This window comes from Ranitomeya imitator, chromosome 2 (genome assembly GCF_032444005.1).
Source record: "Ranitomeya imitator isolate aRanImi1 chromosome 2, aRanImi1.pri, whole genome shotgun sequence".
NCBI lineage: Eukaryota > Metazoa > Chordata > Amphibia > Anura > Dendrobatidae > Ranitomeya > Ranitomeya imitator.
This window is the reverse complement of record NC_091283.1, coordinates 283,011,262-283,037,403: the sequence shown is the minus strand read 5'-3', so window position 1 is coordinate 283,037,403 and position 26,142 is coordinate 283,011,262. Positions and strand designations below refer to the sequence as shown.

Below are 26,142 nucleotides of genomic sequence, written 5' to 3'. Positions count from 1 at the left end.
GAAGGTGACTAATGGAAAAAACATATACCCCACGTTTCAGTATATAGGGTGAGGTGACGTATAAATACTAATTGTCCAAGCATCTAATTTTATGGGTTTCGTCATCCTCACCAAAGGCGACTCATCAGGAGACTTTATTTAATATTGACCTATATTCAAGAGTGAGTAGACAAAAGAAAGCTACCCACATATAGTCAGATCTCAAACTATATACTTAGTAAGTTTATAAGCCACTTCAGTGGCTGTCAGTGAGGAATAGAAAGTATATGAAAATACAGTATGATTATTGTGTTTTTCCTCCTATAGGGACTGCCCTAGTTTGGTATTGTAACAGCTGTCAATTAGTAGTGCAGACAAATTGCCCTAGACTAAACTTATTTTTCAGACGGCCCAATATATACCACTCAGGGAAAGTTTACCTGCTTCAAAGATCATTAGCAGCTTCTAACTAATGGCCATGCTGCAGTCTGTCAAGGAATGAGTGCAATATCGTTAAAAAGACTAGGGATATGTGCAACCATAATGTGTGGGAGATCTGTGCAATTATTTAGTATGAATATGGAAATTATCTCTGGAAGTTGTGTTCCCTGAGCAGTATATACTGTATTTTCACATACTATCTATTCCTGACACTGGAGTGACTTATAAACTTACGAAGTATATAGTTTGAAGTCTGGGATCTACCAATATGAGTCTGACTGTTTCGCATAACATGATACATGATTTTAAGGTTTTCTTCGTCTAGTCTCACTTGAATATAGGTCAATATTAAGTAGTTTCCTGATAAGTCGTCCTTGGTGAGGATGATGAAACCCATAGAAATGAGAGAATTGGAGAGCGAGTGTGTATACAGCACCTCATCCTATATACTGAGATGTGGGGTATATGTTTCTATTAGTCACCTTCTGACTAACCTTCAGGGGTGAAAACACAAAAAAGCACAGTAAAACCAAAAACACAGTGTTGCAAAAAAATCACAGTGGACAGCAAGTGCTAGTAAAAAGATGGAAAAAACAGAGTATTTGGTTGATATGTTTTTTGCAAAAAATGTATATTAAGCTGCTCTACCAAACGTCAAGGTATACCCATATCAGAGCAGTCCTAACTAATGTATGTAATCCCTATCTGATGTATTTAAAACCTGGTCATATGTACAATACCTGTATGAGCAGGATTCAGAAAAGGAATGTCCATGTGGACACGCTGGACAGAACGGCTCCTGTGCGCACAGCTCAAAAAAAGAGGGGTGGAGGCCTCCCCAGTCTTGTGGACACAAGAAAACAATTATATGAAACCAGAACACATGAGCTGCGCGCACAGTGAACAAGCCCGTAGAGACATGTTCACACCACCAAGAGACTTGAAAACACAAAAAAGCACAGTAAAACCAAAAACACACTGTTGCAAAAAAATCACAGTTGACAGCAAGTGCTAGTAAAAAGATGGAAAAAACAGGGTATTTGGTTGATACGTTTTTTGCAAAAAATGTATATTAAGTCGCTCTACCAAACGTCAAGGTATACCCATATCAGAGCAGTCCTAACTAATGTATGTAATCCCTATCTGATGTATTTAAAACCTGGTCATATGTACAATACCTGTATGAGCAGGATTCAGAAAAGGAATGTCCATGTGGACACGCTGGACAGAACGGCTCCTGTGCGCACAGCTCAAAAAAAGAGGGGTGGAGGCCTCCCCAGTCTTGTGGACACAAGAAAACAATTATATGAAACCAGAACACATGAGCTGCGCGCACAGTGAACAAGCCCGTAGAGACATGTTCACACCACCAAGAGACTTGAAAACACAAAAAAGCACAGTAAAACCAAAAACACACTGTTGCAAAAAAATCACAGTGGACAGCAAGTGCTAGTAAAAAGATGGAAAAAACAGGGTATTTGGTTGATACGTTTTTTACAAAAAATGTATATTAAGCCGCTCTACCAAACGTCAAGGTATACCCATATCAGAGCAGTCCTAACTAATGTATGTAATCCCTATCTGATGTATTTAAAACCTGGTCATATGTACAATACCTGTATGAGCAGGATTCAGAAAAGGAATGTCCATGTGGACACGCTGGACAGAACGGCTCCTGTGCGCACAGCTCAAAAAAAGAGGGGTGGAGGCCTCCCCAGTCTTGTGGACACAAGAAAACAATTATATGAAACCAGAACACATGAGCTGCGCGCACAGTGAACAAGCCCGTAGAGACATGTTCACACCACCAAGAGACTTGAAAACACAAAAAAGCACAGTAAAACCAAAAACACACTGTTGCAAAAAAATCACAGTGGACATTAAGTGCTAGTAAAAAGATGGAAAAAACAGGGTATTTGGTTGATACGTTTTTTGCAAAAAATGTATATTAAGCCGCTCTACCAAACGTCAAGGTATACCCATATCAGAGCAGTCCTAACTAATGTATGTAATCCCTATCTGATGTATTTAAAACCTGGGCATATGTACAATACCTGTATGAGCAGGATTCAGAAAAGGAATGTCCATGTGGACACGCTGGACAGAACGGCTCCTGTGCGCACAGCTCAAAAAAAGAGGGGTGGAGGCCTCCCCAGTCTTGTGGACACAAGAAAACAATTATATGAAACCAGAACACATGAGCTGCGCGCACAGTGAACAAGCCCGTAGAGACATGTTCACACCACCAAGAGACTTGAAAACACAAAAAAGCACAGTAAAACCAAAAACACACTGTTGCAAAAAAATCACAGTGGACAGCAAGTGCTAGTAAAAAGATGGAAAAAACAGGGTATTTGGTTGATACGTTTTTTGCAAAAAATGTATATTAAGCCGCTCTACCAAACGTCAAGGTATACCCTTATCAGAGCAGTCCTAACTAATGTATGTAATCCCTATCTGATGTATTTAAAACCTGGTCATATGTACAATACCTGTATGAGCAGGATTCAGAAAAGGAATGTCCATGTGGACACGCTGGACAGAACGGCTCCTGTGCGCACAGCTCAAAAAAAGAGGGGTGGAGGCCTCCCCAGTCTTGTGGACACAAGAAAACAATTATATGAAACCAGAACACATGAGCTGCGCGCACAGTGAACAAGCCCGTAGAGACATGTTCACGCCACCAAGAGACTTGAAAACACAAAAAAGCACAGTAAAACCAAAAACACACTGTTGCAAAAAAATCACAGTGGACAGCAAGTGCTAGTAAAAAGATGGAAAAAACAGGGTATTTGGTTGATATGTTTTTTGCAAAAAATGTATATTAAGCCGCTCTACCAAACGTCAAGATATACCCATATCAGAGCAGTCCTAACTAATGTATGTAATCCCTATCTGATGTATTTAAAACCTGGTCATATGTACAATACCTGTATGAGCAGGATTCAGAAAAGGAATGTCCATGTGGACACGCTGGACAGAACGGCTCCTGTGCGCACAGCTCAAAAAAAGAGGGGTGGAGGCCTCCCCAGTCTTGTGGACACAAGAAAACAATTATATGAAACCAGAACACATGAGCTGCGCGCACAGTGAACAAGCCCGTAGAGACATGTTCACACCACCAAGAGACTTGAAAACACAAAAAAGCACAGTAAAACCAAAAACACACTATTGCAAAAAAATCACAGTGGACAGCAAGTGCTAGTAAAAAGATGGAAAAAACAGGGTATTTGGTTGATACGTTTTTTGCAAAAAATGTATATTAAGCCGCTCTACCAAACGTCAAGGTATACCCATATCAGAGCAGTCCTAACTAATGTATGTAATCCCTATCGGATGTATTTAAAACCTGGTCATATGTACAATACCTGTATGAGCAAGATTCAGAAAAGGAATGTCCATGTGGACACGCTGGACAGAACGGCTCCTGTGCGCACAGCTCAAAAAAAGAGGGGTGGAGGCCTCCCCAGTCTTGTGGACACAAGAAAACAATTATATGAAACCAGAACACATGAGCTGCGCACACAGTGAACAAGCCCGTAGAGACATGTTCACACCACCAAGAGACTTGAAAACACAAAAAAGCACAGTAAAACCAAAAACACACTATTGCAAAAAAATCACAGTGGACAGCAAGTGCTAGTAAAAAGATGGAAAAAACAGGGTATTTGGTTGATACGTTTTTTGCAAAAAATGTATATTAAGCCGCTCTACCAAACGTCAAGGTATACCCATATCAGAGCAGTCCTAACTAATGTATGTAATCCCTATCTGATGTATTTAAAACCTGGTCATATGTACAATACCTGTATGAGCAGGATTCAGAAAAGGAATGTCCATGTGGACACGCTGGACAGATCGGCTCCTGTGCGCACAGCTCAAAAAAAGAGGGGTGGAGGCCTCCCCAGTCTTGTGGACACAAGAAAACAATTATATGAAACCAGAACACATGAGCTGCGCGCACAGTGAACAAGCCCGTAGAGACATGTTCACACCACCAAGAGACTTGAAAACACAAAAAAGCACAGTAAAACCAAAAACACACTGTTGCAAAAAAATCACAGTGGACAGCAAGTGCTAGTAAAAAGATGGAAAAAACAGGGTATTTGGTTGATACGTTTTTTGCAAAAAATGTATATTAAGCCGCTCTACCAAACGTCAAGGTATACCCATATCAGAGCAGTCCTAACTAATGTATGTAATCCCTATCTGATGTATTTAAAACCTGGTCATATGTACAATACCTGTATGAGCAGGATTCAGAAAAGGAATGTCCATGTGGACACGCTGGACAGAACGGCTCCTGTGCGCACAGCTCAAAAAAAGAGGGGTGGAGGCCTCCCCAGTCTTGTGGACACAAGAAAACAATTATATGAAACCAGAACACATGAGCTGCGCGCACAGTGAAAAAGCCCGTAGAGACATGTTCACACCACCAAGAGACTTGAAAACACAAAAAAGCACAGTAAAACCAAAAACACACTGTTGCAAAAAAATCACAGTGGACAGCAAGTGCTAGTAAAAAGATGGAAAAAACAGGGTATTTGGTTGATATGTTTTTTGCAAAAAATGTATATTAAGCCGCTCTACCAAACGTCAAGGTATACCCATATCAGAGCAGTCCTAACTAATGTATGTAATCTCTATCTGATGTATTTAAAACCTGGTCATATGTACAATACCTGTATGAGCAGGATTCAGAAAAGGAATGTCCATGTGGACACGCTGGACAGAACGGCTCCTGTGCGCACAGCTCAAAAAAAGAGGGGTGGAGGCCTCCCCAGTCTTGTGGACACAAGAAAACAATTATATGAAACCAGAACACATGAGCTGCGTGCACAGTGAACAAGCCCGTAGAGACATGTTCACACCACCAAGAGACTTGAAAACACAAAAAAGCACAGTAAAACCAAAAACACACTGTTGCAAAAAAATCACAGTGGACAGCAAGTGCTAGTAAAAAGATGGAAAAAACAGGGTATTTGGTTGATACGTTTTTTGCAAAAAATGTATATTAAGCCGCTCTACCAAACGTCAAGGTATACCCATATCAGAGCAGTCCTAGCTAATGTATGTAATCCCTATCTGATGTATTTAAAACCTGGTCATATGTACAATACCTGTATGAGCAGGATTCAGAAAAGGAATGTCCATGTGGACACGCTGGACAGAACGGCTCCTGTGCGCACAGCTCAAAAAAAGAGGGGTGGAGGCCTCCCCAGTCTTGTGGACACAAGAAAACAATTATATGAAACCAGAACACATGAGCTGCGCGCACAGTGAACAAGCCCGTAGAGACATGTTCACACCACCAAGAGACTTGAAAACACAAAAAAGCACAGTAAAACCAAAAACACACTGTTGCAAAAAAATCACAGTGGACAGCAAGTGCTAGTAAAAAGATGGAAAAAACAGGGTATTTGGTTGATACTTTTTTTTGCAAAAAATGTATATTAAGCCGCTCTACCAAACGTCAAGGTATACCCATATCAGAGCAGTCCTAACTAATGTATGTAATCCCTATCTGATGTATTTAAAACCTGGTCATATGTACAATACCTGTATGAGCAGGATTCAGAAAAGGAAAGTCCATGTGGACACGCTGGACAGAACGGCTTCTGTGCGCACAGCTCAAAAAAAGAGGGGTGGAGGCCTCCCCATTCTTGTGGACACAAGAAAACAATTATATGAAACCAGAACACGAGCTGCGCGCACAGTGAACAAGCCCGTAGAGACATGTTCACACCACCAAGAGACTTGAAAACACAAAAAAGCACAGTAAAACCAAAAACACACTGTTGCAAAAAAATCACAGTGGACAGCAAGTGCTAGTAAAAAGATGGAAAAAACAGGGTATTTGGTTGATATGTTTTTTGCAAAAAATGTATATTAAGCCGCTCTACCAAACGTCAAGGTATACCCATATCAGAGCAGTCCTAACTAATGTATGTAATCCCTATCTGATGTATTTAAAACCTGGTCATATGTACAATACCTGTATGAGCAGGATTCAGAAATGAAATGTCCATGTGGACACGCTGGACAGAACGGCTCCTGTGCGCACAGCTCAAAAAAAGAGGGGTGGAGGCCTCCCCAGTCTTGTGGACACAAGAAAACAATTATATGAAACCAGAACACATTAGCTGCGCGCACAGTGAACAAGCCCGTAGAGACATGTTCACACCACCAAGAGACTTGAAAACACAAAAAAGCACAGTAAAACCAAAAACACACTGTTGCAAAAAAATCACAGTGGACAGCAAGTGCTAGTAAAAAGATGGAAAAAACAGGGTATTTGGTTGATACGTTTTTTGCAAAAAATGTATATTAAGCCGCTCTACCAAACGTCAAGGTATACCCATATCAGAGCAGTCCTAACTAATGTATGTAATCCCTATCTGATGTATTTAAAACCTGGTCATATGTACAATACCTGTATGAGCAGGATTCAGAAAAGGAATGTCCATGTGGACACGCTGGACAGATCGGCTCCTGTGCGCACAGCTCAAAAAAAGAGGGGTGGAGGCCTCCCCAGTCTTGTGGACACAAGAAAACAATTATATGAAACCAGAACACGAGCTGCGCGCACAGTGAACAAGCCCGTAGAGACATGTTCACACCACCAAGAGACTTGAAAACACAAAAAAGCACAGTAAAACCAAAAACACACTGTTGCAAAAAAAATCACAGTGGACAGCAAGTGCTAGTAAAAAGATGGAAAAAACAGGGTATTTGGTTGATACGTTTTTTGCAAAAAATGTATATTAAGCCGCTCTACCAAACGTCAAGGTATACCCATATCAGAGCAGTCCTAAATAATGTATGTAATCCCTATCTGATGTATTTAAAACCTGGTCATATGTACAATACCTGTATGAGCAGGATTCAGAAAAGGAATGTCCATGTGGACACGCTGGACAGAACGGCTCCTGTGCGCACAGCTCAAAAAAAGAGGGGTGGAGGCCTCCCCAGTCTTGTGGACACAAGAAAACAATTATATGAAACCAGAACACATGAGCTGCGCGCACAGTGAACAAGCCCGTAGAGACATGTTCACACCACCAAGAGACTTGAAAACACAAAAAAGCACAGTAAAACCAAAAACACACTATTGCAAAAAAATCACAGTGGACAGCAAGTGCTAGTAAAAAGATGGAAAAAACAGGGTATTTGGTTGATACGTTTTTTGCAAAAAATGTATATTAAGCCGCTCTACCAAACGTCAAGGTATACCCATATCAGAGCAGTCCTAACTAATGTATGTAATCCCTATCTGATGTATTTAAAACCTGGTCATATGTACAATACCTGTATGAGCAGGATTCAGAAAAGGAATGTCCATGTGGACACGCTGGACAGATCGGCTCCTGTGCGCACAGCTCAAAAAAAGAGGGGTGGAGGCCTCCCCAGTCTTGTGGACACAAGAAAACAATTATATGAAACCAGAACACGAGCTGCGCGCACAGTGAACAAGCCCGTAGAGACATGTTCACACCACCAAGAGACTTGAAAACACAAAAAAGCACAGTAAAACCAAAAACACACTGTTGCAAAAAAATCACAGTGGCCAGCAAGTGCTAGTAAAAAGATGGAAAAAACAGGGTATTTGGTTGATACGTTTTTTGCAAAAAATGTATATTAAGCCGCTCTACCAAACGTCAAGGTATACCCATATCAGAGCAGTCCTAACTAATGTATGTAATCCCTATCTGATGTATTTAAAACCTGGTCATATGTACAATACCTGTATGAGCAGGATTCAGAAAAGGAATGTCCATGTGGACACGCTGGACAGAATGGCTCCTGTGCGCACAGCTCAAAAAAAGAGGGGTGGAGGCCTCCCCAGGCTTGTGGACACAAGAAAACAATTATATGAAACCAGAACACATGAGCTGCGCGCACAGTGAACAAGCCCGTAGAGACATGTTCACACCACCAAGAGACTTGAAAACACAAAAAAGCACAGTAAAACCAAAAACACACTGTTGCAAAAAAATCACAGTGGACAGCAAGTGCTAGTAAAAAGATGGAAAAAACAGGGTATTTGGTTGATATGTTTTTTGCAAAAAATGTATATTAAGCCGCTCTACCAAACGTCAAGGTATACCCATATCAGAGCAGTCCTAACTAATGTATGTAATCTCTATCTGATGTATTTAAAACCTGGTCATATGTACAATACCTGTATGAGCAGGATTCAGAAAAGGAATGTCCATGTGGACACGCTGGACAGAACGGCTCCTGTGCGCACAGCTCAAAAAAAGAGGGGTGGAGGCCTCCCCAGTCTTGTGGACACAAGAAAACAATTATATGAAACCAGAACACATGAGCTGCGCGCACAGTGAACAAGCCCGTAGAGACATGTTCACACCACCAAGAGACTTGAAAACACAAAAAAGCACAGTAAAACCAAAAACACACTGTTGCAAAAAAATCACAGTGGACAGCAAGTGCTAGTAAAAAGATGGAAAAAAACAGGGTATTTGGTTGATAATTTTTTTTGCAAAAAATGTATATTAAGCCGCTCTACCAAACGTCAAGGTATACCCATATCAGAGCAGTCCTAACTAATGTATGTAATCTCTATCTGATGTATTTAAAACCTGGTCATATGTACAATACCTGTATGAGCAGGATTCAGAAAAGGAAAGTCCATGTGGACACGCTGGACAGAACGGCTTCTGTGCGCACAGCTCAAAAAAAGAGGGGTGGAGGCCTCCCCAGTCTTGTGGACACAAGAAAACAATTATATGAAACCAGAACACGAGCTGCGCGCACAGTGAACAAGCCCGTAGAGAGGGGTTTGTCTCTATGTAAAGTCTTGTCTAAAGTCCACTTTAAGGGAGGATATTAGCGAAGGGAATGAGGATGTCGAGTCCATATGGGTTGAAATTCATGGAGGGAAAAATGGTAACAAAATTCTCATTGGGGTCTGTTACAAACCCCCAAATATAACAGAAAGCATGGAAAGTCTACTTCTAAAGCAGATAGATGAAGCTGCAACCCATAATGAGGTCCTGGTTATGGGGGACTTTAACTACCCGGATATTAACTGGGAAACAGAAACCTGTGAAACCCATAAAGGCAACAGGTTTCTGCTAATAACCAAGAAAAATTATCTTTCACAATTGGTGCAGAATCCAACCAGAGGAGCAGCACTTTTAGACCTAATACTATCTAATAGACCTGACAGAATAACAAATCTGCAGGTGGTCGGGCATCTAGGAAATAGCGACCACAATATTGTACAGTTTCACCTGTCTTTCACTAGGGGGACTTGTCATGGAGTCACAAAAACATTGAACTTTAGGAAGGCAAAGTTTGAACAGCTTAGAGATGCCCTTAATCTGGTAGACTGGGACAATATCCTCAGAAATAAGAATACAGATAATAAATGGGAAATGTTTAAGAACATCCTAAATAGGCAGTGTAAGCGGTTTATACCTTGTGGGAATAAAAGGACTAGAAATAGGAAAAACCCAATGTGGCTAAACAAAGAAGTAAGACAGGCAATTAACAGTAAAAAGAAAGCATTTGCACTACTAAAGCAGGATGGCACCATTGAAGCTCTAAAAAACTATAGGGAGAAAAATACTTTATCTAAAAAACTAATTAAAGCTGCCAAAAAGGAAACAGAGAAGCACATTGCTAAGGAGAGTAAAACTAATCCCAAACTGTTCTTCAACTATATCAATAGTAAAAGAATAAAAACTGAAAATGTAGGCCCCTTAAAAAATAGTGAGGAAAGAATGGTTGTAGATGACGAGGAAAAAGCTAACATATTAAACACCTTCTTCTCCACGGTATTCACGGTGGAAAATGAAATGCTAGGTGAAATCCCAAGAAACAATGAAAACCCTATATTAAGAGTCACCAATCTAACCCAAGAAGAGGTGCGAAACCGGCTAAATAAGATTAAAATAGATAAATCTCCGGGTCCGGATGGCATACACCCACGAGTACTAAGAGAACTAAGTAATGTAATAGATAAACCATTATTTCTTATTTTTAGTGACTCTATAGCGACAGGGTCTGTTCCGCAGGACTGGCGCATAGCAAATGTGGTGCCAATATTCAAAAAGGGCTCTAAAAGTGAACCTGGAAATTATAGGCCAGTAAGTCTAACCTCTATTGTTGGTAAAATATTTGAAGGGTTTCTGAGGGATGTTATTCTGGATTATCTCAATGAGAATAACTGTTTAACTCCATATCAGCATGGGTTTATGAGAAATCGTTCCTGTCAAACCAATCTAATCAGTTTTTATGAAGAGGTAAGCTATAGACTGGACCACGGTGAGTCATTGGACGTGGTATATCTCGATTTTTCCAAAGCGTTTGATACCGTGCCGCACAAGAGGTTGGTACACAAAATGAGAATGCTTGGTCTGGGGGAAAATGTGTGTAAATGGGTTAGTAACTGGCTTAGTGATAGAAAGCAGAGGGTGGTTATAAATGGTATAGTCTCTAACTGGGTCGCTGTGACCAGTGGGGTACCGCAGGGGTCAGTATTGGGACCTGTTCTCTTCAACATATTCATTAATGATCTGGTAGAAGGTTTACACAGTAAAATATCGATATTTGCAGATGATACAAAACTATGTAAAGCAGTTAATACAAGAGAAGATAGTATTCTGCTACAGATGGATCTGGATAAGTTGGAAACTTGGGCTGAAAGGTGGCAGATGAGGTTTAACAATGATAAATGTAAGGTTATACACATGGGAAGAGGGAATCAATATCACCATTACACACTGAACGGGAAACCACTGGGTAAATCTGACAGGGAGAAGGACTTGGGGATCCTAGTTAATGATAAACTTACCTGGAGCAGCCAGTGCCAGGCAGCAGCTGCCAAGGCAAACAGGATCATGGGGTGCATTAAAAGAGGTCTGGATACACATGATGAGAGCATTATACTGCCTCTGTACAAATCCCTAGTTAGACCGCACATGGAGTACTGTGTCCAGTTTTGGGCACCGGTGCTCAGGAAGGATATAATGGAACTAGAGAGAGTACAAAGGAGGGCAACAAAATTAATAAAGGGGATGGGAGAACTACAATACCCAGATAGATTAGCGAAATTAGGATTATTTAGTCTAGAAAAAAGACGACTGAGGGGCGATCTAATAACCATGTATAAGTATATAAGGGGACAATACAAATATCTCGCTGAGGATCTGTTTATACCAAGGAAGGTGACGGGCACAAGGGGGCATTCTTTGCGTCTGGAGGAGAGAAGGTTTTTCCACCAACATAGAAGAGGATTCTTTACTGTTAGGGCAGTGAGAATCTGGAATTGCTTGCCTGAGGAGGTGGTGATGGCGAACTCAGTCGAGGGGTTCAAGAGAGGCCTGGATGTCTTCCTGGAGCAGAACAATATTGTATCATACAATTATTAGGTTCTGTAGAAGGACGTAGATCTGGGGATTTATTATGATGGAATATAGGCTGAACTGGATGGACAAATGTCTTTTTTCGGCCTTACTAACTATGTTACTATGTTACTATGTTACTATGTTCACACCACCAAGAGACTTTAAAACACAAAAAAGCACAGTAAAACCAAAAACACACTGTTGCAAAAAAATCACAGTGGACAGCAAGTGCTAGTAAAAAGATGGAAAAGACAGGGTATTTGGTTGATATGTTTTTTGCAAAAAATGTATATTAAGCCGCTCTACCAAACGTCAAGGTATACCCATATCAGAGCAGTCCTAACTAATGTATGTAATCCCTATCTGATGTATTTAAAACCTGGTCATATGTACAATACCTGTATGAGCAGGATTCAGAAATGGAATGTCCATGTGGACACGCTGGACAGAACGGCTCCTGTGCGCACAGCTCAAAAAAAGAGGGGTGGAGGCCTCCCCAGTCTTGTGGACACAAGAAAACAATTATATGAAACCAGAACACATGAGCTGCGCGCACAGTGAACAAGCCCGTAGAGACATGTTCACACCACCAAGAGACTTGAAAACACAAAAAAGCACAGTAAAACCAAAAACACACTATTGCAAAAAAATCACAGTGGACAGCAAGTGCTAGTAAAAAGATGGAAAAAACAGGGTATTTGGTTGATACGTTTTTTGCAAAAAATGTATATTAAGCCGCTCTACCAAACGTCAAGGTATACCCATATCAGAGCAGTCCTAACTAATGTATGTAATCCCTATCTGATGTATTTAAAACCTGGTCATATGTACAATACCTGTATGAGCAGGATTCAGAAAAGGAATGTCCATGTGGACACGCTGGACAGATCGGCTCCTGTGCGCACAGCTCAAAAAAAGAGGGGTGGAGGCCTCCCCAGTCTTGTGGACACAAGAAAACAATTATATGAAACCAGAACACGAGCTGCGCGCACAGTGAACAAGCCCGTAGAGACATGTTCACACCACCAAGAGACTTGAAAACACAAAAAAGCACAGTAAAACCAAAAACACACTGTTGCAAAAAAATCACAGTGGACAGCAAGTGCTAGTAAAAAGATGGAAAAAACAGGGTATTTGGTTGATACTTTTTTTTGCAAAAAATGTATATTAAGCCGCTCTACCAAACGTCAAGGTATACCCATATCAGAGCAGTCCTAACTAATGTATGTAATCCCTATCTGATGTATTTAAAACCTGGTCATATGTACAATACCTGTATGAGCAGGATTCAGAAATGGAATGTCCATGTGGACACGCTGGACAGAACGGCTCCTGTGCGCACAGCTCAAAAAAAGAGGGGTGGAGGCCTCCCCAGTCTTGTGGACACAAGAAAACAATTATATGAAACCAGAACACATGAGCTGCGCGCACAGTGAACAAGCCCGTAGAGACATGTTCACACCACCAAGAGACTTGAAAACACAAAAAAGCACAGTAAAACCAAAAACACACTGTTGCAAAAAAAATCACAGTGGACAGCAAGTGCCAGTAAAAAGATGGAAAAAACAGGGTATTTGGTTGATACGTTTTTTGCAAAAAATGTATATTAAGCCGCTCTACCAAACGTCAAGGTATACCCATATCAGAGCAGTCCTAACTAATGTATGTAATCCCTATCTGATGTATTTAAAACCTGGTCATATGTACAATACCTGTATGAGCAGGATTCAGAAAAGGAATGTCCATGTGGACACGCTGTACAGAATGGCTCCTGTGCGCACAGCTCAAAAAAAGAGGGGTGGAGGCCTCCCCAGTCTTGTGGACACAAGAAAACAATTATATGAAACCAGAACACATGAGCTGCGCGCACAGTGAACAAGCCCGTAGAGACATGTTCACACCACCAAGAGACTTGAAAACACAAAAAAGCACAGTAAAACCAAAAACACACTGTTGCAAAAAAATCACAGTGGACAGCAAGTGCTAGTAAAAAGATGGAAAAAACAGGGTATTTGGTTGATATGTTTTTTGCAAAAAATGTATATTAAGCCGCTCTACCAAACGTCAAGGTATACCCATATCAGAGCAGTCCTAACTAATGTATGTAATCTCTATCTGATGTATTTAAAACCTGGTCATATGTACAATACCTGTATGAGCAGGATTCAGAAAAGGAATGTCCATGTGGACACGCTGGACAGAACGGCTCCTGTGCGCACAGCTCAAAAAAAGAGGGGTGGAGGCCTCCCCAGTCTTGTGGACACAAGAAAACAATTATATGAAACCAGAACACATGAGCTGCGTGCACAGTGAACAAGCCCGTAGAGACATGTTCACACCACCAAGAGACTTGAAAACACAAAAAAGCACAGTAAAACCAAAAACACACTGTTGCAAAAAAATCACAGTGGACAGCAAGTGCTAGTAAAAAGATGGAAAAAACAGGGTATTTGGTTGATACGTTTTTTGCAAAAAATGTATATTAAGCCGCTCTACCAAACGTCAAGGTATACCCATATCAGAGCAGTCCTAACTAATGTATGTAATCCCTATCTGATGTATTTAAAACCTGGTCATATGTACAATACCTGTATGAGCAGGATTCAGAAAAGGAATGTCCATGTGGACACGCTGGACAGAACGGCTCCTGTGCGCACAGCTCAAAAAAAGAGGGGTGGAGGCCTCCCCAGTCTTGTGGACACAAGAAAACAATTATATGAAACCAGAACACATGAGCTGCGCGCACAGTGAACAAGCCCGTAGAGACATGTTCACACCACCAAGAGACTTGAAAACACAAAAAAGCACAGTAAAACCAAAAACACACTGTTGCAAAAAAATCACAGTGGACAGCAAGTGCTAGTAAAAAGATGGAAAAAACAGGGTATTTGGTTGATACTTTTTTTTGCAAAAAATGTATATTAAGCCGCTCTACCAAACGTCAAGGTATACCCATATCAGAGCAGTCCTAACTAATGTATGCAATCCCTATCTGATGTATTTAAAACCTGGTCATATGTACAATACCTGTATGAGCAGGATTCAGAAAAGGAATGTCCATGTGGACACGCTGGACAGAACGGCTCCTGTGCGCACAGCTCAAAAAAGAGGGGTGGAGGCCTCCCCAGTCTTGTGGACACAAGAAAACAATTATGTGAAACCAGAACACATGAGCTGCGCGCACAGTGAACAAGCCCGTAGAGACATGTTCACACCACCAAGAGACTTGAAAACACAAAAAAGCACAGTAAAACCAAAAACACACTGTTGCAAAAAAATCACAGTGGACAGCAAGTGCTAGTAAAAAGATGGAAAAAACAGGGTATTTGGTTGATACGTTTTTTGCAAAAAATGTATATTAAGCCGCTCTACCAAACGTCAAGGTATACCCATATCAGAGCAGTCCTAACTAATGTATGTAATCCCTATCTGATGTATTTAAAACCTGGTCATATGTACAATACCTGTATGAGCAGGATTCAGAAAAGGAATGTCCATGTGGACACGCTGGACAGAACGGCTCCTGTGCGCACAGCTCAAAAAAAGAGGGGTGGAGGCCTCCCCAGTCTTGTGGACACAAGAAAACAATTATGTGAAACCAGAACACATGAGCTGCGCGCACAGTGAACAAGCCCGTAGAGACATGTTCACACCACCAAGAGACTTGAAAACACAAAAAAGCACAGTAAAACCATAAACACACTGTTGCAAAAAAATCACAGTGGACATTAAGTCCTAGTAAAAAGATGGAAAAAACAGGGTATTTGGTTGATACGTTTTTTGCAAAAAATGTATATTAAGCCGCTCTACCAAACGTCAAGGTATACCCATATCAGAGCAGTCCTAACTAATGTATGTAATCCCTATCTGATGTATTTAAAACCTGGTCATATGTACAATACCTGTATGAGCAGGATTCAGAAAAGGAATGTCCATGTGGACACGCTGGACAGAATGGCTCCTGTGCGCACAGCTCAAAAAAAGAGGGGTGGAGGCCTCCCCAGTCTTGTGGACACAAGAAAACAATTATATGAAACCAGAACACATGAGCTGCGCGCACAGTGAACAAGCCCGTAGAGACATGTTCACACCACCAAGAGACTTGAAAACACAAAAAAGCACAGTAAAACCAAAAACACACTGTTGCAAAAAAATCACAGTGGACAGCAAGTGCTAGTAAAAAGATGGAAAAAACAGGGTATTTGGTTGATATCTTTTTTGCAAAAAATGTATATTAAGCCGCTCTACCAAACGTCAAGGTATACCCATATCAGAGCAGTCCTAACTAATGTATGTAATCTCTATCTGATGTATTTAAAACCTGGTCATATGTACAATACCTGTATGAGCAGGATTCAGAAAAGGAATGTCCATGTGGACACGCTGGACAGAACGGCTCCTGTGCGCACAGCTCAAAAAAAGAGGGGTGGAGGCCTCCCCAGTCTTGTGGACACAAGAAAACAATTATATGAAACCAGAACACATGAGCTGCGCGCACAGTGAACAAGCCCGTAGAGACATGTTCACACCACCAAGAGACTTGAAAACACAAAAAAGCACAGTAAAACCAAAAACACACTGTTGCAAAAAAATCACAGTGGACAGCAAGTGCTAGTAAAAAGATGGAAAAAACAGGGTATTTGGTTGATACTTTTTTTTGCAAAAAATGTATATTAAGCCGCTCTACCAAACGTCAAGGTATACCCATATCAGAGCAGTCCTAACTAATGTATGTAATCCCTATCTGATGTATTTAAAACCTGGTCATATGTACAATACCTGTATGAGCAGGATTCAGAAAAGGAATGTCCATGTGGACACGCTGGACAGAACGGCTCCTGTGCGCACAGCTCAAAAAAAGAGGGGTGGAGGCCTCCCCAGTCTTGTGGACACAAGAAAACAATTATATGAAACCAGAACACATGAGCTGCGCGCACAGTGAACAAGCCCGTAGAGACATGTTCACACCACCAAGAGACTTGAAAACACAAAAAAGCACAGTAAAACCAAAAACACACTGTTGCAAAAAAATCACAGTGGACAGCAAGTGCTAGTAAAAAGATGGAAAAAACAGGGTATTTGGTTGATACGTTTTTTGCAAAAAATGTATATTAAGCCGCTCTACCAAACGTCAAGGTATACCCATATCAGAGCAGTCCTAACTAATGTATGTAATCCCTATCTGATGTATTTAAAACCTGGTCATATGTACAATACCTGTATGAGCAGGATTCAGAAAAGGAATGTCCATGTGGACACGCTGGACAGAACGGCTCCTGTGCGCACAGCTCAAAAAAAGAGGGGTGGAGGCCTCCCCAGTCTTGTGGACACAAGAAAACAATTATATGAAACCAGAACACATGAGCTGCGCGCACAGTGAACAAGCCCGTAGAGACATGTTCACACCACCAAGAGACTTGAAAACACAAAAAAGCACAGTAAAACCAAAAACACACTGTTGCAAAAAAATCACAGTGGACAGCAAGTGCTAGTAAAAAGATGGAAAAAACAGGGTATTTGGTTGATACGTTTTTTGCAAAAAATGTATATTAAGCCGCTCTACCAAACGTCAAGGTATACCCTTATCAGAGCAGTCCTAACTAATGTATGTAATCCCTATCTGATGTATTTAAAACCTGGTCATATGTACAATACCTGTATGAGCAGGATTCAGAAAAGGAATGTCCATGTGGACACGCTGAACAGAACGGCTCCTGTGCGCACAGCTCAAAAAAAGAGGGGTGGAGGCCTCCCCAGTCTTGTGGACACAAGAAAACAATTATATGAAACCAGAACACATGAGCTGCGTGCACAGTGAACAAGCCCGTAGAGACATGTTCACACCACCAAGAGACTTGAAAACACAAAAAAGCACAGTAAAACCAAAAACACACTGTTGCAAAAAAATCACAGTGGACAGCAAGTGCTAGTAAAAAGATGGAAAAAGCAGGGTATTTGGTTGATACGTTTTTTGCAAAAAATGTATATTAAGCCGCTCTACCAAACGTCAAGGTATACCCATATCAGAGCAGTCCTAACTAATGTATGTAATCCCTATCTGATGTATTTAAAACCTGGTCATATGTACAATACCTGTATGAGCAGGATTCAGAAAAGGAATGTCCATGTGGACACGCTGGACAGAACGGCTCCTGTGCGCACAGCTCAAAAAAAGAGGGGTGGAGGCCTCCCCAGTCTTGTGGACACAAGAAAACAATTATATGAAACCAGAACACATGAGCTGCGCGCACAGTTGACAAGCCCGTAGAGACATGTTCACACCACCAAGAGACTTGAAAACACAAAAAAGCACAGTAAAACCAAAAACACACTGTTGCAAAAAAATCACAGTGGACAGCAAGTGCTAGTAAAAAGATGGAAAAAACAGGGTATTTGGTTGATACGTTTTTTGCAAAAAATGTATATTAAGCCGCTCTACCAAACGTCAAGGTATACCCATATCAGAGCAGTCCTAACTAATGTATGTAATCCCTATCTGATGTATTTAAAACCTGGTCATATGTACAATACCTGTATGAGCAGGATTCAGAAAAGGAATGTCCATGTGGACACGCTGGACAGAACGGCTCCTGTGCACACAGCTCAAAAAAAGAGGGGTGGAGGCCTCCCCAGTCTTGTGGACACAAGAAAACAATTATATGAAACCAGAACACATGAGCTGCGCGCACAGTGAACAAGCCCGTAGAGACATGTTCACACCACCAAGAGACTTGAAAACACAAAAAAGCACAGTAAAACCAAAAACACACTGTTGCAAAAAAATCATAGTGGACAGCAAGTGCTAGTAAAAAGATGGAAAAAACAGGGTATTTGGTTGATACGTTTTTTGCAAAAAATGTATATTAAGCCGCTCTACCAAACGTCAAGGTATACCCATATCAGAGCAGTCCTAACTAATGTATGTAATCCCTATCTGATGTATTTAAAACCTGGTCATATGTACAATACCTGTATGAGCAGGATTCAGAAAAGGAATGTCCATCTGGACACGCTGGACAGAACGGCTCCTGTGCGCACAGCTCAAAAAAAGAGGGGTGGAGGCCTCCCCAGTCTTGTGGACACAAGAAAACAATTATATGAAACCAGAACACATGAGCTGCGCGCACAGTGAACAAGCCCGTAGAGACATGTTCACACCACCAAGAGACTTGAAAACACAAAAAAGCACAGTAAAACCAAAAACACACTGTTGCAAAAAAAATCACAGTGGACAGCAAGTGCTAGTAAAAAGATGGAAAAAACAGGGTATTTGGTTGATACGTTTTTTGCAAAAAATGTATATTAAGCCGCTCTACCAAACGTCAAGGTATACCCATATCAGAGCAGTCCTAACTAATGTATGTAATCCCTATCTGATGTATTTAAAACCTGGTCATATGTACAATACCTGTATGAGCAGGATTCAGAAAAGGAATGTCCATCTAGACACGCTGGACAGAACGGCTCCTGTGCGCACAGCTCAAAAAAAGAGGGGTGGAGGCCTCCCCAGTCTTGTGGACACAAGAAAACAATTATATGAAACCAGAACACATGAGCTGCGCGCACAGTGAACAAGCCCGTAGAGACATGTTCACACCACCAAGAGACTTGAAAACACAAAAAAGCACAGTAAAACCAAAAACACACTGTTGCAAAAAAAATCACAGTGGACAGCAAGTGCTAGTAAAAAGATGGAAAAAACAGGGTATTTGGTTGATACGTTTTTTGCAAAAAATGTATATTAAGCCGCTCTACCAAACGTCAAGGTATACCCATATCAGAGCAGTCCTAACTAATGTATGTAATCCCTATCTGATGTATTTAAAACCTGGTCATATGTACAATACCTGCATGAGCAGGATTCAGAAAAGGAATGTCCATCTGGACACGCTGGACAGAACGGCTCCTGTGCGCACAGCTCAAAAAAAGAGGGGTGGAGGCCTCCCCAGTCTTGTGGACACAAGAAAACAATTATATGAAACCAGAACACATGAGCTGCGCGCACAGTGAACAAGCCCGTAGAGACATGTTCACACCACCAAGAGACTTGAAAACACAAAAAAGCACAGTAAAACCAAAAACACACTGTTGCAAAAAAATCACAGTGGACAGCAAGTGCTAGTAAAAAGATGGAAAAAACAGGGTATTTGGTTGATACGTTTTTTGCAAAAAATGTATATTAAGCCGCTCTACCAAACGTCAAGGTATACCCATATCAGAGCAGTCCTAACTAATGTATGTAATCCCTATCTGATGTATTTAAAACCTGGTCATATGTACAATACCTGTATGAGCAGGATTCAGAAAAGGAATGTCCATCTGGACACGCTGGACAGAACGGCTCCTGTGCGCACAGCTCAAAAAAAGAGGGGTGGAGGCCTCCCCCGTCTTGTGGACACAAGAAAACAATTATATGAAACCAGAACACATGAGCTGCGTGCACAGTGAACAAGCCCGTAGAGACATGTTCACACCACCAAGAGACTTGAAAACACAAAAAAGCACAGTAAAACCAAAAACACACTGTTGCAAAAAAATCACAGTGGACAGCAAGTGCTAGTAAAAAGATGGAAAAAACAGGGTATTTGGTTGATACGTTTTTTGCAAAAAATTTATATTAAGCAGCTCTACCAAACGTCAAGGTATACCCATATCAGAGCAGTCCTAACTAATGTATGTAATCCCTATCTGATGTATTTAAAACCTGGTCATATGTACAATACCTGTATGAGCAGGATTCAGAAAAGGAATGTCCATGTGGACACGCTGGACAGAACGGCTCCTGTGCGCACAGCTCAAAAAAAGAGGGGTGGAGGCCTCCCCAGTCTTGTGGACACAAGAAAACAATTATATGAAACCAGAACACATGAGCTGCGCGCACAGTGAACAAGCCCGTAGAGACATGTTCACACCACCAAGAGACTTGAAAACACAAAAAAGCACAGTAAAACCAAAAACACACTGTTGCAAAAAAATCACAGTGGACAGCAAGTGCTAGTAAAAAGATGGAAAAAACAGGGTATTTGGTTGATACGTTTTTTGCAAAAAATGTATATTAAGCCGCTCTACCAAACGTCAAGGTATACCCATATCAGAGCAGTCCTAACTAATGTATGTAATCCCTATCTGATGTATTTAAAACCTGGTCATATGTACAATACCTGTATGAGCAGGATTCAGAAAAGGAATGTCCATGTGGACACGCTGGACAGAACGGCTCCTGTGCGCACAGCTCAAAAAAAGAGGGGTGGAGGCCTCCCCAGTCTTGTGGACACAAGAAAACAATTATATGAAACCAGAACACATGAGCTGCGCGCACAGTGAACAAGCCTGTAGAGACATGTTCACACCACCAAGAGACTTGAAAACACAAAAAAGCACAGTAAAACCAAAAACACACTGTTGCAAAAAAATCATAGTGGACAGCAAGTGCTAGTAAAAAGATGGAAAAAGCAGGGTATTTGGTTGATACGTTTTTTGCAAAAAATGTATATTAAGCCGCTCTACCAAACGTCAAGGTATACCCATATCAGAGCAGTCCTAACTAATGTATGTAATCCCTATCTGATGTATTTAAAACCTGGTCATATGTACAATACCTGTATGAGCAGGATTCAGAAAAGGAATGTCCATCTGGACACGCTGGACAGAACGGCTCCTGTGCGCACAGCTCAAAAAAAGAGGGGTGGAGGCCTCCCCAGTCTTGTGGACACAAGAAAACAATTATATGAAACCAGAACACATGAGCTGCGCGCACAGTGAACAAGGCCGTAGAGACATGTTCACACCACCAAGAGACTTGAAAACACAAAAAAGCACAGTAAAACCAAAAACACACTGTTGCAAAAAAATCACAGTGGACAGCAAGTGCTAGTAAAAAGATGGAAAAAACAGGGTATTTGGTTGATACGTTTTTTGCAAAAAATTTATATTAAGCCGCTCTACCAAACGTCAAGGTATACCCATATCAGAGCAGTCCTAACTAATGTATGTAATCCCTATCTGATGTATTTAAAACCTGGTCATATGTACAATACCTGTATGAGCAGGATTCAGAAAAGGAATGTCCATCTGGACACGCTGGACAGAACGGCTCCTGTGCGCACAGCTCAAAAAAAGAGGGGTGGAGGCCTCCCCAGTCTTGTGGACACAAGAAAACAATTATATGAAACCAGAACACATGAGCTGCGCGCACAGTGAACAAGGCCGTAGAGACATGTTCACACCACCAAGAGACTTGAAAACACAAAAAAGCACAGTAAAACCAAAAACACACTGTTGCAAAAAAATCACAGTGGACAGCAAGTGCTAGTAAAAAGATGGAAAAAACAGGGTATTTGGTTGATACGTTTTTTGCAAAAAATTTATATTAAGCCGCTCTACCAAACGTCAAGGTATACCCATATCAGAGCAGTCCTAACTAATGTATGTAATCCCTATCTGATGTATTTAAAACCTGGTCATATGTACAATACCTGTATGAGCAGGATTCAGAAAAGGAATGTCCATGTGGACACGCTGGACAGAACGGCTCCTGTGCGCACAGCTCAAAAAAAGAGGGGTGGAGGCCTCCCTAGTCTTGTGGACACAAGAAAACAATTATATGAAACCAGAACACATGAGCTGCGCGCACAGTGAACAAGCCCGTAGAGACATGTTCACACCACCAAGAGACTTGAAAACACAAAAAAGCACAGTAAAACCAAAAACACCTTCAGGGGTGAATTATGGGTATAGTTTTACATTTGGAATTAATAAAGTTTAGTTTTATCCTCTTGTCAGTGAATCTTCTAATCGGGGTGCAATCACAGTTGTTAGGTTTTTTTTTTTACCATGTTCACTAAATGCTAAAAGTGACTGGCAATTAGGATTTTCCAGGTCATTACGAGTTCATAGACACCAAACATGTATAAATTCTTTTTTATTGAAGTGCTGAAATTTTTTTTCAAAGTTTAGTAAAAAAAACTAAATTGTGGCATTTTCCTATACCAGTAGCGTCTCCGTTTTTCATGATCTCGGGTTGGGTTAGGGCTTATTTTTTGCATCCCGAGCTGACATTTTTAATGAATACCATTTTGGTGCAGATATGATCTTTTGATTGCCTGTTATTTCATTTTATTGCAATGTTGTGGCGACCAAAAAAAACATAATTCTGGTGTTTTGACTTTTTTCTCATTACGCGGTTTAGAGATCAGGTTAATTTTCTTATATATTGATCGGGCGATTCTGAACGCGGAGATACCAAATATGTGTATGTTTGATTTTTTTTTTATTGTTTTATTTTGAATGGGGCGAAAGGGGGGTAATTTGAACTTTTACATATTTTTTTATTAATATTTTTAAAAACTTTTTTTTACTTTTGGCATTGTGAAGACATCTTTCATATTTAATTGTTGATTTCTAGTTGGTCAAGAAAATACTTTTGTTTATGTAAGCTGCTAATATTGACTTTTATTGAACGCTTATCCTGGATCACTAGTGATGTTTGCTAATATGCTAATTTCATTATGCAATGTGCTATCATGCCAGTTTGTTGACTTCAAAATCAGAGAGGGAAAAGCTATGCAAATATTTATATAATCAAGTAATGCTACTTGATCTCATCTCCATTCTTACCCTTTATGTAAATACTGAATGAGTGACACTTGTGAAGTCTAAAAATAGGTTACATACCTCTGTATAAAGAGACTGACAGAGAGAAACAACCAGAGATTCTGCCAAGACATCCATACATCAAAAGGACCAGAGACAGGACAGCAGCCATTTTACATGATGGCTCCATCACAAGGAACGCGGATCTGTCATTCTACAGGAAACAACCTTGTGGTTTTCAGGCTCAAATGGAAGAATACAGATCTGCTCCGTTGACCATCGCTGAACCATGGATACGTTTAGAGAAGCCAGGTTGTGATCCTCAGATAAACTGGCCTTTTACCTTGTATGGACTAAATGAACTGTCCTCTTCCTACACCTGTCGTTACCTCTCTGTGCATACCACAGGTGAGGTACCGACCCTGGAAGAGCTAAAGTAACCATTGCTATTATCCCGGTGAGTTAGCGGAAGGGTGAGACTTTGTAATGGGCACCATCTTGGGTATTTTTCTGGGACTGTTCTACATGTTATCTGCCTGTTTTGTGGTTCAATAAAGCATTGCAACACTGTTTTATCCTTATCTTGTGTTTTCTGTGTAGCGTTTTGCCCATGTTAAAAGGAGAGTGGGAGTTCAGCAGAATGATCCCAGTATATGCGGTTTCGGCTAATGGACTGGGGCACCCACCAACCCCCCGTGTCTTCACAGGCATGCTACAATAGTCTCCATGGGAGACTACAGTCTGCCAAAACCCAATTGGCTCTGCTACATACAGGCAATGATCAGATCGCCTGTATGTAGCAGAATTTCTCACTTGCTATGAGTGCCTACCACCGGGTGGTGCTCTTAACAATCTGGAAGTCACAACCATAGAGGCCTGCTGGAGACCTCTGGTTGTCATGCCAACCCATTGGTGACCCGATTCCATAGCGCTTTACGTGTGAGGAGGGGTATACATAATAAAAGACAACTACAATAATCTTAATCAATACAAGTCACAACTGATACATAAGGAAAGTGGACCCTCCCGCGAGGGCTCACAATCTACAAGGGATGGGTGAGAATACAGTTGGCGAGGATAGAGCTGGTCGTGCAGTGGTTTGGTCTATCGTGGTTACTGCAGGTTGTAGGCTTGTCGGAAGAGGTAGGTCTTCAGGTTCTTTTTGATGGCTTCTACGGTGGGCAAGCGTCTCGTGTTGGAGTAGAGAGTTCCAGAGTATGGGGAATGCACGGGAGAAATCTTGTATGCAATTGTTGGAAGAGGAGAGTAGAGAAGGAGATCTTGTGAGGATTGGAGGTTGCGTGCACTTAAGTACCAGGAGACGAGGTTACAGATGTATGGAGGAGACAGGTTGTGGATGGCTTTGTATGTCATGGTTAGGATTTTGAACTGGAGTCATTGAGTAATGGGGAGCCAGTACAGGGATTGACAGAGGGGAGAGGCTGGGGAATAGCGGGGGACAGGTGGATTAGTTGGGCAGCAGAGTTTAGAATAGATTTGAGGGGTGCGAGAGTGTTAGAGGGGAGGCCACAGAGCAGGAGGTTGCAGTAGACAAGGCGAGATATGATGAGGGCATGGACTAGGGTTTTTGCAGATTCTTGGTTGAGGAATGTACAGATCCGGGAAATATTTTTGAGTTGGAGTCGGCATGAAGTGGAAAGGGCTTGAATATGTGATTTGAAGGAGAGATCAGTGTCAAGGATTACAGCGAGCTTGTGGGACTGGGGAGAGTGGGCAGCAATTTACTTTAATGGATAGGTCTGTTGGGGGAGTCAAGGGAGATGGGGGAAAGATGATGAATTCTGTTTTTTCCATATTAAGTTTAAGAAATCTAGCGGAGAAGAAGGATGAAATAGCAGACAGACATTGTGGGATTCTTCTTAGTAGGGTGGTGATATCTGGTCCAGAGGTGTAGATCTGTGTTTCGTTGGCATAGAGATGATACTGAAAACAATGGGATTCTATGAGCTGTCCAAGGCCAAAGGTATAGATCAGTGGTGGGGAACCTCAGGCCTCAGGGCCATTTACAGCCCTCAATGACATTTTATCAGGCCCCTGAGCAGATTCTCAGGGACCTCATTCTTGGGCAAAAAGCTGTATTTTGATTTCCACAAGCTCATTCATTTCTTCTTGCTCTGTTAGCACACATACAGTCATGGCCAAAAGTATTGACACCCCTGCAATTCTGTCAGATAATACTCATTTTCTTCCTGAAAATGATTGCAATCACAAATTCTTTGCTATTATTATCTTCATTTAATTTGTCTTAAATGAAAAAAACACAAAAGAGAATGAAGCAAAAAGCAAAACATTGATCATTTCACACAAAACTCCAAAAATGGGCCAGACAAAAGAATTGGCACCCTCAGCATAATACTTGGTTGCACAACCTTAAGCCAAAATAACTGCGACCAACCACTTCCGGTAACCATCAATGAGTTTCTTACAATGCTCTGCTGGAATTTTAGACCATTCTTCTTTGGCAAACTGCTCCAGGTCCCAGATATTTGAAGGGTGCCTTCTCCAAACTGCCATTTTTAGATCTCTCCACAGGTGTTCTATGGGATTCAGGTCTGGACTCATTGCTGGCCACCTTAGAAGTCTCCAGTGCTTTCTCTCAAACAATTTTCTAGTGCTTTTTGAAGTGTGTTTTGGGTCATTGTCCTGCTGGAAGATCCATGACCTCTGAGGGAGACCCAGCTTTCTCACACTGGGCCCTACATTATGCTGCAAAATTTGTTGGTAGTCTTCAGAC

The 26,142-nt window shown here is 41.2% G+C and overlaps 1 protein-coding gene across 1 annotated transcript in view; it reads right to left on the bottom strand.

The window, feature by feature from the left end:
• The window catches only part of LOC138663178 (zinc finger protein 300-like), a 723,911-nt gene that overhangs the window by 610,364 nt on the left and 87,405 nt on the right, over positions 1–26,142 (bottom strand). The gene's annotated exons all lie outside the window — the stretch shown is intronic.